General features: G+C 43.7%; 1 long non-coding RNA gene across 1 annotated transcript; it reads right to left on the reverse strand.

The window, feature by feature from the left end:
* Positions 1-856: 856 nt before the first annotated feature.
* On the reverse strand, positions 857-12,834 carry LOC308586576. Its single transcript, XR_014007960.1, has 3 exons — positions 12,455-12,834; positions 11,888-12,135; positions 857-1,016 (listed from the first exon to the last, which is right to left on the reverse strand). It is a non-coding gene; the product is annotated as an uncharacterized lncRNA (long non-coding RNA).
* Between the last annotated feature and the right edge of the window lie 1,592 nt (positions 12,835-14,426).

The raw sequence follows: 14,426 nt of genomic DNA on the forward strand, positions 1-14,426 counted from the left end.
CTCTGAAGCCACCATCTGTGCAGACTCTGAGAAGTCTAGTTCATTACTAGTTCTAAAAAAGAAAGGAGATCTCTTGGCCAGCCCACAATAATCTGAGGAATCAGGGGCTAAGGCAGGACTAAGGAATTTGTGCCCCTCCTTGTTCTCCAGTTCCAACTCCCATCAGCTCCAGCCGCAGGACCATTGGTCATTGAAGATGGAAGGTGTAGTACAATGGAGAAAGTTTATTTGTACAGATGTCTGGTGCTGGTTAGTGCTGGCTCTGCCTCCATAAGGGAAGCAGAGGAGCTACACCTGTGAAATATTTGGGCCAACAGTTCAAAATGAATCTTCACTGTGGCAACTGCCCTGGTGAAAGGAAACCCCTATGGTTCTTCCTCTTTCCTTGTAATAATGTAACCATGAAGAACCAATAAAAAAAAGAGAGTTGTGGATTCTGAGTTTATTCAGTTACTCTCAATCCTTTTTATTGCTGGGTTGCAATTTGGACCAGGAAGTCTGCAACTGGGAATCTCTTGGGGACCTTCAAAGGAGTTTCCACTATATCCAGAGATAAGCGGTACGTGGCTTATTTTTTATGCAGGTAGCATCTTCTTCTCTCATCTGCTTTTCCCCCGTCTAGAAATTTTCCACAATACAGCCTTCACTAATCTGGTACTCCCCAGATGTTTTGAACTACAACTCCCATCAGGTAGCTCGGTCACATCATCCTGGGGTTGATGGGAGTTGTAGACCAAAAAATCTGGCAGGCATCAGGGCAGCCAAAGGTAGTCTTTCCCTACAAGCCTCTATGTGCAGATTCTTCCTTTCTCCTCTCAGGAAACAGGACATTACTTACCAAAGTCCGCTTGCTATGACGTTTCCCATAAGTTAGGTGGGTGGGGTTGCCTCCTGTGGCTGTTGCAAGGAGATAAATCAGGGATGTGATGTTTAGAAGGGGTGTTGGTGGGCACAACCAGTTTTTCCAGAGGTGGGGTGTCTCTTATCTTGCCTCATAATATCACAGAGCCTTTGAGCTGTGAAGATGAAATAGACAATATGTGCATAAGTGTGAGTGTGTTCTAGGATAATGCCAACTTACATGTTTCCAGGGATTGCGCGTGGATTCTAAAACCTTCCCATATACAGTTGAACATTGAGCACAGCACAAAACTCTTTGGACAAACACTGTGCTTTCCTCTGATTCTTCTATCATCTCTGATGGTCAGGGCAGAGAGATGAAGGGGAGAGAACAGAGGTGAGCAGTTCCTATGAGGGGGCACAAGGTGGATAAAGGCAAAATTAGAGAAGGGGAGGGAATTGAGGTGGTATTCCAGTAATTTGCTTCATGTCGAAGATGTAAGAAATTACCTAAGTCGTGATTCTTTTAATTGTACTAGAAGCAATCACTGCATTTATAAAAAGATCAGTTCTCGCTTAAGAAAAAGGTTTGGAACGCTTGAACGAACGAGGCTGAGACTACCCTAATTATATGTATCTATATATTTTCCGAAGGCACATGAAGCTTAAGTCGAAAACTGAATTATTGTACCTTAAGTCAACAATCTCCAGCCTACAACGCTGAAAACCAAACCTGGAGCCAGTCCTGGCATCCGCCATAACTACTTGAATTATAGATCTGGAGTGAGCTCTTATATATATGGGGAGCCAAAGTATGCTAGTGGCGAAGGAGAATTCTGTTTATTGAGATATACACTAGCAACCTAAGGAAGCAGTATTGCAGTGGAAATGAGTCTAAATTACTTGTAGAGAAGCCTGACATATTTCCAAGTAATAAAAATGTTACACCCTTGCACTCTAAATAAAATCTTAGTTGCTGTTGACAGTTGGTATGAAATCCCAGTCAGAAATACCAAGCTGCGAAAATAAGGCCTAACTTTTGTTGTTGTTGTTATTATTATTGTTGATACATCTGGCATCCAATCATGAAAGACAATGTCCGTGTCACTCGGATGGCCCCCGGGCATTCACTATATCTACATCGAGGTTAAACATCTATGTGAAGATGTGACAGCACACCTTATAAAAGATATTATTGAGTAATATAGACTTTCTGTAATAACCAAAGAGTAAAGAATATAGCTTTTTAAAGGTCTCCCCATGGCTGATCTCATGACTCAAAGATGAGACACTGTGCTGCAAGCTAAGTAATAAAATCTGGTGGAGACTCTGGGCTAGCTTGTGACAAATCATATCAAAGTATTATTAAAGAAGGAACTTGAGACCCAAGACTATTATTGATTCTTGACAGAATTTCTTATAAATAAGTGTTGCAATCTGATCCTGGGCTAGCCAAGGTCCTGGTAGAATTCCACCTATTTACAGGGCAGGTTGCAAAACAGTGCCATTATATTACTGAAAGATGAAAGGAGCACATTTGGCTGCAGAGACAGGGAGCGCTGCCAGAGGGAGGCCAGAGACAGTCGCTGCCACAATGGCCCCAGAGGGTGAGACGGGAAAGGGGGAAAGCGATGGCATTTGTTGGCCCAAATCCCAGGAGCAAAGCATCAGGCAGGCTTTGAAGCCTTCACAGAAGTCTTCGTCAGGTAGCATGGGAAAGGAATGTATTACTCAACTTGGTCTAGAAAACACTTTGTGGCAAATGCGAGTTTTAGAAAACACACACACACACACAGTTAAGACCTACAGGTTACAACCCACCTGGAACCCTTCCTCACACCAGTTGAACACATTATTTTGCAAAGGGGATTTGAAAATAGCTAGTTGCAGAGTAGTCTGCTGCTAAGAGACAAGTCCCCTCTTAGGAATTGGCTAAAACAAGATTGCCAGCAATTGTGTGTTCCTGCGACAACCTGTGGATCAAGTAAAAAGAATGGACAAGATATGCACAAACTGTCTTCTTTCTAAGCTAAAAGGCAGCATCAAAGACTACGGTCAGAAAAGGAAGCACATCAAAGAGAAGGGATGCTCCATTCTCTTGCTATTTTCCCAGTCAAAATGTGGGTGAGGTGATTCACGGGGTGAGGTGTGGGAAATAGGGATAAGTATCCTTCCCCCTATTGGGAGAAAAACAATTAGAGGTGGACACTTTGGAGCAGGCAAAGGAGAGGAGCAGAAATAAGTAAGGAGCTTGTTCCTTCCCCTGCCCCTGCCACAATTTCTTTGCTGAAATTGCCAGCTCCCCACAGCCATTTTCAGGGTTTCTTTGTTTTTAAACTCAACTCATGCATCTTTCGTGTATGGCCTTGTGCTATTTCACAATGTGAGTGGGAGAATCAAATATATGTGCGGGGTGATCCAAATCTCTGTCTGTGGGAAGGGCTGTAGCTCAGTGAAAGAGCATCTGTTTTGTATGGAGGTAGGACTGAGAAAGATCCCTTCACCAAAGAGCCTGGAGGGGCACTGCCAATCCATGGAGACAATACTGAGCTGGAGGTCTGACTCGGTATAAGGTATTTTCCTTTGATCCTATGAAAGCATGCAGGGAGAAAGGTTCTAGACCACTAGCTTCCTAGAAGGATCTTTGGTTCTTCAGTTTTTAAATACAGAAGCATTTAAACACGTGATCTAGCCTCAACATGTGTACTGTTCTCCTTAGGCTGTTCTATGTGCTTTTCCAGAACACAGTGAGTTGGATTCACAAGCCTCCAGCTTAGAGCTGATCTATGGGTTCGATCCAGACTTAGTCGCTTAGAGGAGACTCCCAAAATCAATGGGAAGTAAGTGGACCGCCTTTAAACATGACTAGGCCTGGATCCAGCCCAGAGACCATCTGAAGGCCTGAAACAGACCCTCTGAGTGTCCCTATTTTCCAGGGACAGTCCCGGATTTACAGAAGCCACCCCGGTTTCTGATTTGACCCTAGAATGTCCTGCTTTTCCTCTGGATGTCCCTATTTTCATCGGAGAAATGTTGGAGGGTATGGGTTATGTGATCCTCAAGCCAAGGAGATAAGTAAATTTGCAACCATTAGAAGACATTTGAAGGCAGCCCTGTATAGGGAACTTTTAAAAAAAATGTTTAATGTTTTATTATGTTTTTATATATGTTGGAAGCCATCCAGAGCGGCTGGGGCAACCCAGTCAGATGGGCCAGGTATATTATAATAAAAATTACTACTACAGTGGTACTTCAGGTTACATACGCTTCAGGTTACATATGCTTCAGGTTACAGACTCCACTAACACAGAAATAGTGCTTCAGGTTAAGAACTTTGCTTCAGGATGAGAACAGAAATTGTGGTCTGGCGGCACGGCAGCAGTGGGAGGCCCCATTAGCTAAAGTGGTGCTTCAGGTTAAGAAGAGTTTCAGGTTAAGTACGGACCTCTGGAACGAATTAAGTACTTAACCTGAGGTACCACTGTACTACTACTACCACTACTACTACTACTGAATAGGATGTCCCTATTTTCACCAGAGAAATGTTGGAAGGGTATGCTGAACAGTACATTTAGTGGTATACATTGGAGCAAGAAGAGGCATAAGAACATGAAAACATAAGATCAGCCCTTCTGTATCAGACAAAGGCCTGTCAAGTGTAGCATCCTCTTCCTCACAGAGGGCAACCACATGACATTAGGAAGCCCACAAGCAATTGCTGTCACTGCCCAACAATTGGAATTCAGAAGCACATTGCTGCCAATTCTGGAGGTAGCCATTGATGTCACTATTCAGTTTCCATTTTGTGTTCCTGAAAGGAGTAGTAAGAAAGGGTTTTTGTGCGTCTTTCCTTCCTAATATGCCTTATTATCTTTAGACTGCTGTTTAAGACGGGGGGAGGGGGAAGCGTGTTTTCCCCAGTGCTTATAACTGTGCTGTGAACGTGTTAGTGGAATGAATCTGTGACCCTTTAGAAAACTAAGGACACACCTCCATTAGTGTCCATATTGCTGCACTGAAGAGGCTGATACAGTCAACTGAAATGACAGGGTGATAAATATAAAACCACTATCATCAATAAGACTGGAATGTAAAAGCACTTAGTTTCAGCCTAAGTAACTCCCAGAAAGTTTGGTTTCAAGAACCAATGCATCATCCATCACGACTCTACCTTCTGTTGACAAAGTAATTGTAAGATATCTAGAATGGAGGTTCAATATGAACTGACATTTTTGAAAGGAGGAATTGTGTGCTGCACTTACTCATTAAATGTATTTTCCTTCACTAAAGATGTTTCCTTTTTTAGTTTATGTATGAATAACTTTAGTTAAAGTTCCCTTGACACACTGACTTTGCTTTGAATAGCACCTTATATTCATTAACATAAAACCTGAAAGAAAATAATTTTAATGCAGCTTTTTTAACACTTCAAAAGCCTTTAACAAATTGATCGAGCACAATTATGTATTCCAAAGGGAATTATAAAGAGATCACAGAAAGGTTGAAAAGTTCTGGTTAAAGGAGAGATAAAAATATTCCTAAGTAGAAACAGGCATGCTGTGCTGGAACTTTAATGCTTACCAAATTGTAAAAGTAATAAAATTATTTCAGAATGTCAAAGTTTGTAGCCCAAGTATGATCTGGCTGATGATAAGTAGCAAAGACAAGGTACTTGGAGGTTAGAAAGCAATTTAGGTTGAAGTTTGGCTAGCCAATGAGGGCACCATGAAGCCAAAGTTCGGCACTTCTCGTTGATTTAAGTGTTGAAGTTAAGTGTGTGTTTACATCCCTCTCGCTGAAATAGATGGTACCTAAAAGTGTTTCATTCAGGTGGATTGGGCCCTAATTGTACTACAATTTGTCACTGCAAAGCAGAGCAATTATCATTGCTTTTAAGGCTTATATCAATATGCAAGTCCAGGTATTTGCATGATATGTTAAGTGTGCTCTCTAAGCATGGATATCCTGACTTTATCAAAAGATGTAACAGAATTTTAACTAGTCTCAAAGGCTTTGTGATGTTGCGTTCCTATTGGGGCTCTGATATTTCCGTATTATAAAAGCTGTGCCACAATAGACGACAGAGAATTAAATACCAAGGAGAAACAAGCCATTTGGTGGATTGTTTCCTTATCGGGAATTCTTTGCCCTTCAGTTTGGAATGGACAAATCTCAATTTTAGTTTTGCTTCAGTTCTGATTACCAGTCTTTAGCTCACCACATGTCAGTATCAGTTTATGTGTGTGAGTTTTAAAAAAAGGTCTCATGAAAATTCATCAGCATTTTAGTGACATTTCTCCCAACTCACACATTTTTGTATGCACTTTTGCCTAATTTACATTTTTTTGCCACCAATTTCCCCATATATCATGCATTTTTATGTTATTTTCACTCATGTATGCATACATTATTCTAAAGGAAACATTTTCGTATACCCTTTTTAAATATAAATAGTTTTATTGACTTTCCAATATCGTTCCAATAACAGTCTCATTGTAACAATGCCAATTTTATCCAATTAATACAATTATTAAAGACCAATTATTAATATACCAAATTATAGCTAAAGTAGCCTCCTCACAGCTAGATTTGATGGCTCCCTCTTTATTATTATTATTTTCTGCTTTCCAAAATCTTAATAATTTCAGTTACATTCCCTTCAAGATGATCATCCCTTATACAACAGCTACAATCTTATGGTTTCCATTCGTGTTAATATATTAAGTAATCTATAAAGTTTCAAGTGAGGTACTTAGTCTGTAATCATTATTCTTCCCTGCTTGTGGCAATTCCCCCTCCCCAGCGATGCTGACCCAACCCTATATGGTATTGTGTCCTTTTTGTATACACTTTTTGGTTGGAGAAACACCTCACAAAATATAGAGAAGTGCAAATTTTCCATGTTTTGGTTCCCGCATTGTTTCAAATGTGTGTGTTAGCTATAGTGAACCAACCGGAATGTCTCCCTCATCCCTCTCTTCAGTAAAAGCCTCATCTTGGCTTGCACAATTTAAACACACAGGGGGGGGGGATGGAAATCATACAGATTGTGTATGTGAACTACCACTTTTTGGGGGTAGAATTTCATTACAACTAAAAAAGGTAAAGGTACCCCTGCCCGTACGGGCCAGTCTTGCCAGACTCTAGGGTTGTGCGCCCATCTCACTCAAGAGGCCGGGGGCCAGCGCTGTCCGAAGACACTTCCGGGTCACGTGGCCAGCGTGACATCGCTGCTCTGGCGAATCAGAGCCGCACACGGAAACGCCGTTTACCTTCCCGCTGGTAAGCGGTCCCTATTTATCTACTTGCACCCGGAGGTGCTTTCGAACTGCTAGGTTGGCAGGCGCTGGGACCGAACGACGGGAGCGCACCCCGCCGCAGGGATTCGAACCGCCGACCTTTCGATCGGCAAGCCCTAGGCGCTGAGGCTTTTACCCACAGCGCCACCTGTGTCCCTTGGCTTTAATTTATTTTCTGGTGGTGTCCCAGGTTTCCCTCTCTTTTCCTGGATTCCTTTTTGGATTATGTAAGTCTAATTTCTAACTCATCCCAACTGGCAGTCTGGGGATATGGATGCAACTTGGTACCCCTCCCTCCCTTCCTATATTGGCAGGTGACTGCACTCTTCCACTGTAGAAGTATTACGTGTCTTGGGAGAAGATGGCCAGATTGAGCTTTCATTTACTTCCTCTCAGTCCTTCTGAGTCCACCTTCTTCTGGATTGACTATTCTCTAAATACAGTGGTACCTTGGGTTACAAACACTTCGGGTTATAGACTCCGCTAACCCAGAAGTAGTACCTCAGGTTAAGAACTTTACGTCAGGATGAGAACAGAAATCGCGAGGTGGTGGCACAGTGGTAGCGGGAGGTCCCATTAGCTAAAGTGGTACCTCAGGTTAAGAACGGTTTCAGGTTAAGAACGGACCTCTGGAATGAATTAAGTTTGTAACCAGAGATACCACTGTAATAGCCTTTCAGAGTACCCAGTTTTGGAGTGAAGGGGAAATAGTAAAGCACAGTACATACATACATACTTACATACATACATACTGTATTTTTTTGTGTATAAGACAACCCCATGTATAAGATGCCCCTACTTTTGGGAACTCCAAATTAAGAAAATGGGGGGGGGGTTGCCAAAGTTGTTGAACTTTTTGTGGGGAAGATTGCCCAGATTTGTTGAGCTATATTTTTAGAGAGGAATGCCCCGAAAATCACTCACCCGATGCTGCCAATCACAAGCGTCTGCCCGCTTGCCACCAACAGCCACCAATCACTCACCCAATTGCCGCTGACAACCAAAGGTCCGCCCCACATAGCTGCAACCAAACGCCTGACCCACATATACACTATCTGTGTATAAGACACCCCCAATTTTTAACATTGTTTTAGAGTAAAAAAACAACTCATCTTATACACAGAAAAGTACATACATAATTTTATTTGTATGCCACCTATCCATAGTTCAAACCATGCTCCAAGTGGCTTACAACATGAAAAAACACATAATTACAACACAACAAAAGTAGCCATAAACAATAAATAATGTATCAAAAAATACATAGCCAAATCGAACGGTTTCCACATAAATCATAATCATATCTAAAATAAAGATACAATATTATAATATCAATAATAGCAGCAACCCCCAACCAACGAAACACCCTAAACAATATCCCAACCGAAGGGTCTGTTCAGCAGCTTTTGTAGCTGGAGTCAGTCAGGGTCCTGCCCTCACAGGCCAGGAGGAAAAGGGTCTGCAGGGTAGGAAGAAGGTCTTCAGGAATCACAGCCAAATACTTAGGACAGGCATAGGCAAACCCGGCCCTCCAGATGTTTTGGGACTACAACTCCCATCATCCCTAGCTAACAGGACCAGTGGTTAGAGATGATGGGAATTGTAGTCTCAAAACATCTGGAGGGCCGAGTTTGCCTATGCCTGACTTAGGGACAGTGTTGTCCTTTGATGTTTGTAATAATAATAATAATAATAATAATAATAATAATAATAATAATAATAGGTGTTTTGTTCGTAAAAAAGAAAAATGTGTAGAAAGAAAGAGAAGCAAAACCCAGACACTAGTAGGAATGGAAAAAGTGAAGAACATCAATCTGAGATTTTTTATCTAGTTGCTTTAGAAGGGCACTTTTGTTTCAGCAGCAGATGAAAGTCTGAAGCGGCAACCCTACATTTACTCACTAACCTAGGAGCCAGCCCCATTCAGCTCAATGGGCCTTGCTTCTCCAGAAACAAGCATACGATTGCACTGTTACACAATGGCTGCTTTCCCAGTCACGGGGTGGGCGGCTATTGCGGCCTCGTCATGGCAAGCTCGGATCCCCCTGGAGCAACGCTGGGGCTAGGCAGCCATCAGCTGGGAATTCCCTGGCCGGCCGCTCTGATTGGCAGTCTTTCCCACCTTCTGAACATTTGAATCCTGGGCCAATCCAGTTGCTGTGAGTGGGCGTGGCTTCGGTAAGCTTTGTACTTACAGAAATAACGCATGAGCCAAAACCCAGTCATCCTTTGAAATGTGCGTTTCTCCCAATTTCACCATGCAGCTCTTGAGCCAAGTAATGTGTCAAAAAGTGCACATTAGGGGAAAGCATGCATAAAATGCATACTGTCAGGGCTGCCTCAGGTCTCAGCTCACAAAAGACCAACGCCAGGTTCTTCTTATATACAAGGATGTTTATTGCAGTTCATTATTGCTTCCACAACCGAGGCGCGCAGCCCCGCGTCTCTTAGCCTAGACATTTGAAGTCCCCTCTGAATCGGTCCCGCCCCTACACCAGCTTAAGAGGCTTGTGCTAGTCCACCTCTTCCTGTCTATCCTTTTCCGCAGGGTCTTTCTGCCCCCCTGGGTTCCTTCCCTCCTGCTCTCTCCTGAAGCGGATTCCTCAGATGCCTGTTCCCCCCTCCTTCGTGCTTTGGGGCCAGGCTCCTCCTCCGAGCTCTCTCCATTTCCGCGCGCCTCCACATTTGAACTTGGCGCACGTTCGCTACCCCTGACCTTTCTCTTGACACTTACACTACTCCCTGTACTACTCTCCGCCTCTTCCGGCAGGACGTCCTGCCCCGATCTCCTTCCCCTGTCTCCTCCCTGCTCCGCTCCGTGTGTCACACTGGGAACTCCACTCTCTTCACTTCGTTCCTGCTGGGAAGCCGGCCCCGATCTCCCACTCCCACTCGGGGTTTCCCTGCTGCTTCCCTGTTCCTGGCAGGTCCCCCCTGTGACCCCCCTTGGCCTGACTAGGGGCGCCCCCTCCTGAGAATCCTCCGATTCACTTGAGAGACTCATGGAAGACCTCAAGTCATTGTTATCCTCTTCCTCACTGTCCTGGGATTCTTCCCCATCACTCTCCGTCTCCCCCCTCACCTGTGCCTCTGTCTCTGAACCCCTGACACATATATTAGTGGAAATAACATACAGTGGTACCTTGGGTTAAGAACTTAATTCATTCCGGAGGCCCGTTCTTAACCTGAAACTGTTCTTAACCTGAAGCACCACTTTAGCTAATGGGGCCTCCTGCTGCTGCTGTGCCGCCGCTGCACGATTTCTGTTCTCATCCTGAAGCAAAGTTCTTAACCCGAGGTAGTATTTCTGGGTTAGCGGAGTCTGTAACCTGAAGCGCATGTAACCTGAAGCGTATGTAACCCAAGGTACCACTGTACAGTCAAACCTTGATTGTCGAACCTAATCCGTTCTGGAAGCCCATTTGGCTTCTGAAATATTCGACAACCAAGGTGTGACTTCCAGTTGGTTGCAGAAGATTCCTGCACTCAAGCGGAAGCCATGTCGGATGTTTGGCTTCCAGAAAACATTCAAAAACCGGAGCATTTCCTCCTGGGTTTTCGGTGTGAACATTGCACTGCAAAAATTGCACGCAAAAATGCAACTGCTGATCAATTTCCATGAGGTCTTTTTTCTTTTAAGCCAGCTGATATGGGAATGTGGAGAGATGAACTCAAGATTGGATCAGCTCTCTATATTGGACAAACAGGCCAAACCTTACGCCAAAGAATAAACGGACATAAATCTGACATCAAGAATCACAGAACAGAGAAACCAGTAGGAGAACACTTCAATCTCCCAGGACATTCTATACAAGATCTCAAAGTAGCTGTTTTACTACAAAGGAATTTCAGAAATAGACTGGAAAGAGAAGCTGCTGAATTACAACTCATTACCAAACTTAAAACCATGAAAAGACCTGGGCTGAACAAAGACATTGGATTCTTATCTCACTATACATAACTAAACCATTTCTCACCTTCCCACCCCTTGCCTTTTCCTGTAAGATCTATTACAGTCGTTAAGAGTCGTCAAGAGGCTCTCTCAGCTATCTGCCTATCTCCCATTCCCACCACCCTTCTGAGTAACACCCCTCCCCACCTTCTCACTATATAGAAGGATCTGGCAACTTCTGTTTCAGTGTATCTGAAGAAGTGTGCATGCACACGAAAGCTCATACCAAGAACTAACTTAGTTGGTCTTTAAGGTGCTACTGGAAGGAATTTTTTTATCAAGATTGGAAAGAAGAGAAACTGAAATGGACAATATCGCCCATCCCTAAGATCAAGAGCCCACTCTTAGAAGGATTCCCAGTCATAGAGAGGCTTCCACGTACAATCAGCTAAATGCATATAGAAGCCCCCCTCTGACTTCCAAGCTGAATGGGCAAAGATCTGAAGAGAAGCCCACCCACACTTATGGGGAAAGGGCTTATGTGTGCCTTCCTTCCTCACTGGACTGCTGTAGACTGAATGCATGCTCCTAAGCATGAACTCTGAAAGCAAATAAAGAAGGATATTTTTAACATTGAATATGGGAGAAAGGTTTCATTGTCCTCAGACAAAGGCTTAGGAGAATAATTTACTGTGGCCAGGAACATAACTAATTTGTTTAAGCCCCAATGAGTTCACTAGGGTTTGGTACCACTGTGGCTAATGGTCTAATTTTAGCTCTTCGTTTGTTGGATGCAGTGAACTAATTGCTGTGTCCATACAACAATATAATCTACAAGGGTATGTTTTGTGTTTACCTCATGAGCTGAATGTACACTTCATCCTCTCCTACATGCTCAGGATGGGTTGAAACAGTTGTGGCTCTCTTACAGCCAGATGTTCTTTGAAGATCTGAGACTCTCGAGATAACACGCACACTTCTGTCTTCCAGTGGTTTTAGCCTTGGCAGAAGTCTTTGTCAAATGTTTATTCATGGACATCATTTGCCGAATAATGCTGCCATAGCTCTTTTTACGCCCAGGATCTGTGACTTAATGCAAGCATTCTGCTCTTGAGAAATAGAGACACAAGAAGTAGAGCTCAATAAAATATCAAAAGAAGACATTTCAACATAAAAACTCTTCACAGAAGCATAATAAACTGTTTCAATAGCTCCTTGTTCCTACACTCCTTATTTTTCTTGGAATTCATCTCAAACTTTGCAAGAGAAAGGGGAATTGTATTGTCATCTTTAAAGGAAATCTCTCCATGGGTGGCCTTGCGTACTTAATCTGGCCTTGCAGTCATCAGCAAATTATCTCTAGAATGCCCCATGAAATTACTCTTTCCCCCTTTTGGAGTGGGATTCAGTGGAGACACTCAACTAAGCAATCTTCTAAGACCCACTGGAGTCAACCAATCAGACGCATACAGGAACACAGCAACCTTGGGTTGTATCGTCGTATCCAATGCTGCATGTGCTGTGTTCTGTTTACACAGTGGGACCTCCCCTTCCTCTCCTCTCCCTGCATACCCTCAAAACCTTCCCTGTCTGGAGTTGATTTTGAGGGTGCATGGAGGACTGCAGGAGAGAGGAAGAGATGGGAAAATTCTTTCGCAGCAGTCTGCTGTGCTAGCAGAGCAACAGAGTTGGATAAGCTTCCTTGTTTTCTATCCAAGGTGAGCACAGATAGATGCAGTGACACCAGGGAGACAGTGGGTGTGGCGATTAACATATGAGAGATTGCTGGAGGTGAAATAGTTGCCCAGGAGGGTGGAGTCAGTGGGACTATAAAAGGAGTTCGTTGGTGGGTAGTTGGTTGGTTTTAGTGGGTTGGCTAGTTGGGAAAGGCAGTTGGAGAAGCAGTTGGCAGGCAGTTGGTAATAGAGAGACAGTTAGGGCAGTGGGTTCTTGAGTGTGGGAAGGTAGAAGAGATAGAGAGAGGAAAATAAGACTAAGAAAGTAAAGAGCAACAACATTTGGAATGCCATAAAAGTTTGTTTGTGTCTGAAATAAAATACACTCTTCTTTATTAATTGAGAACCTGACTGAGACTGAAGTGATTTTACCGGGCAGGACCTGGTTGGTGGCAGTGGATTAGTGGTGTACGGGTCAATAGTCTGTGAGACGACCAGGGGCTCCATACAAACGCCACAGTGGGTTCTTCTGAGTGGGCCCAAGAGACATTTTGCTGCCTGTGGTGAAGGGCAAGATGGCACCCCTGCTTCACCCCTGCTTCTTGTTCTGACCTTTAAAGGTTTTGACCTTTAAAGCCCTATGCGGCCTAGGATCCACGTACCTATGGGACCGCCTCTCCTGGTAGGTCCCGCGGAGGACCTTAAGGTCAACAAATGACAACACCTTGGAGGCTGCAAGTCGCAAGGTGGTTAGATTGGTCACAACTAGAGCCAGGGCCTTTTTAGTACTGGCCCCGACTTGGTGGAATACTCTATCACAAGAGACTAGGGCCCTGCGGGACTTGACATCTTTCCGCAGGGCCTGCAAGACAGAGCCATTCCACCTGGCCTTTGGTTTGGACTCAGTCTGACCCTTGTGTTTCCCTCCCCTTATGGTTTTGATCTATGGGCTACTATTAAAATGAGGCTGAATTTTAAATTATATTTTAACCTGTATTTTAAATTGTTGTTTTTTTTAATTGTAATTTTACTGGTGTTAGCTGCCCTGAGCCCGGCTCTGGCCGAGGAGGGCGGGGTATAAATAAAAAGTTATTTATTTATTTATTTATTTATTTATTGTCTAGAAGATGGATAAGGTGGCAAACCTCACTTTGCCACTGGTGACAGTCCAGTGTCCTCCACCACACTTGAGGGCAGCTAGCCAATTCAGGGGCCACAGGGCACACACAGTTCTTCCCCACAACACTGCCATGCCATTCCTTTTCTGCATGTGCCACCTGAGGCAGCCACCCCATGCTGCCTACTGACAGAGCAAGGCTATGGTCCATGACCATAATGCCCTGATAGTGGGCTTCTGAGGTGCATCAGTCTAATTCTTCCTGAAAACCAAGTCCTGGAATAGATCAACTTAGGCCTGACAAAGGAAGACAAGCCAAACATTATTTCATGTTTAACCAGACCTCTTTTTTTTGCTTACCTTTAAAGCATTAAGTGTCCACAGCATGGGCACCTTGCACGTACCTATTTGTGAGAGCTAGTTTGGTGGGCAAATAGTGTTAGTCTTGGGACATCTGGATCCCATTTCCTGCTCTTCCTTGAATTCTCTGGGCAATCAAGAGGTTCAGTTTCTCATCTGTAAAAAAGGATCACTAAAAACACCTACCTTACCAAGCACATCCAGCCTACCTTGGGAAATATCTCCTTCCATACAATCTGGCT

Source organism: Podarcis bocagei (assembly GCF_964188305.1).
Source record: "Podarcis bocagei genome assembly, chromosome: 5".
Taxonomy (NCBI): domain Eukaryota; kingdom Metazoa; phylum Chordata; class Lepidosauria; order Squamata; family Lacertidae; genus Podarcis; species Podarcis bocagei.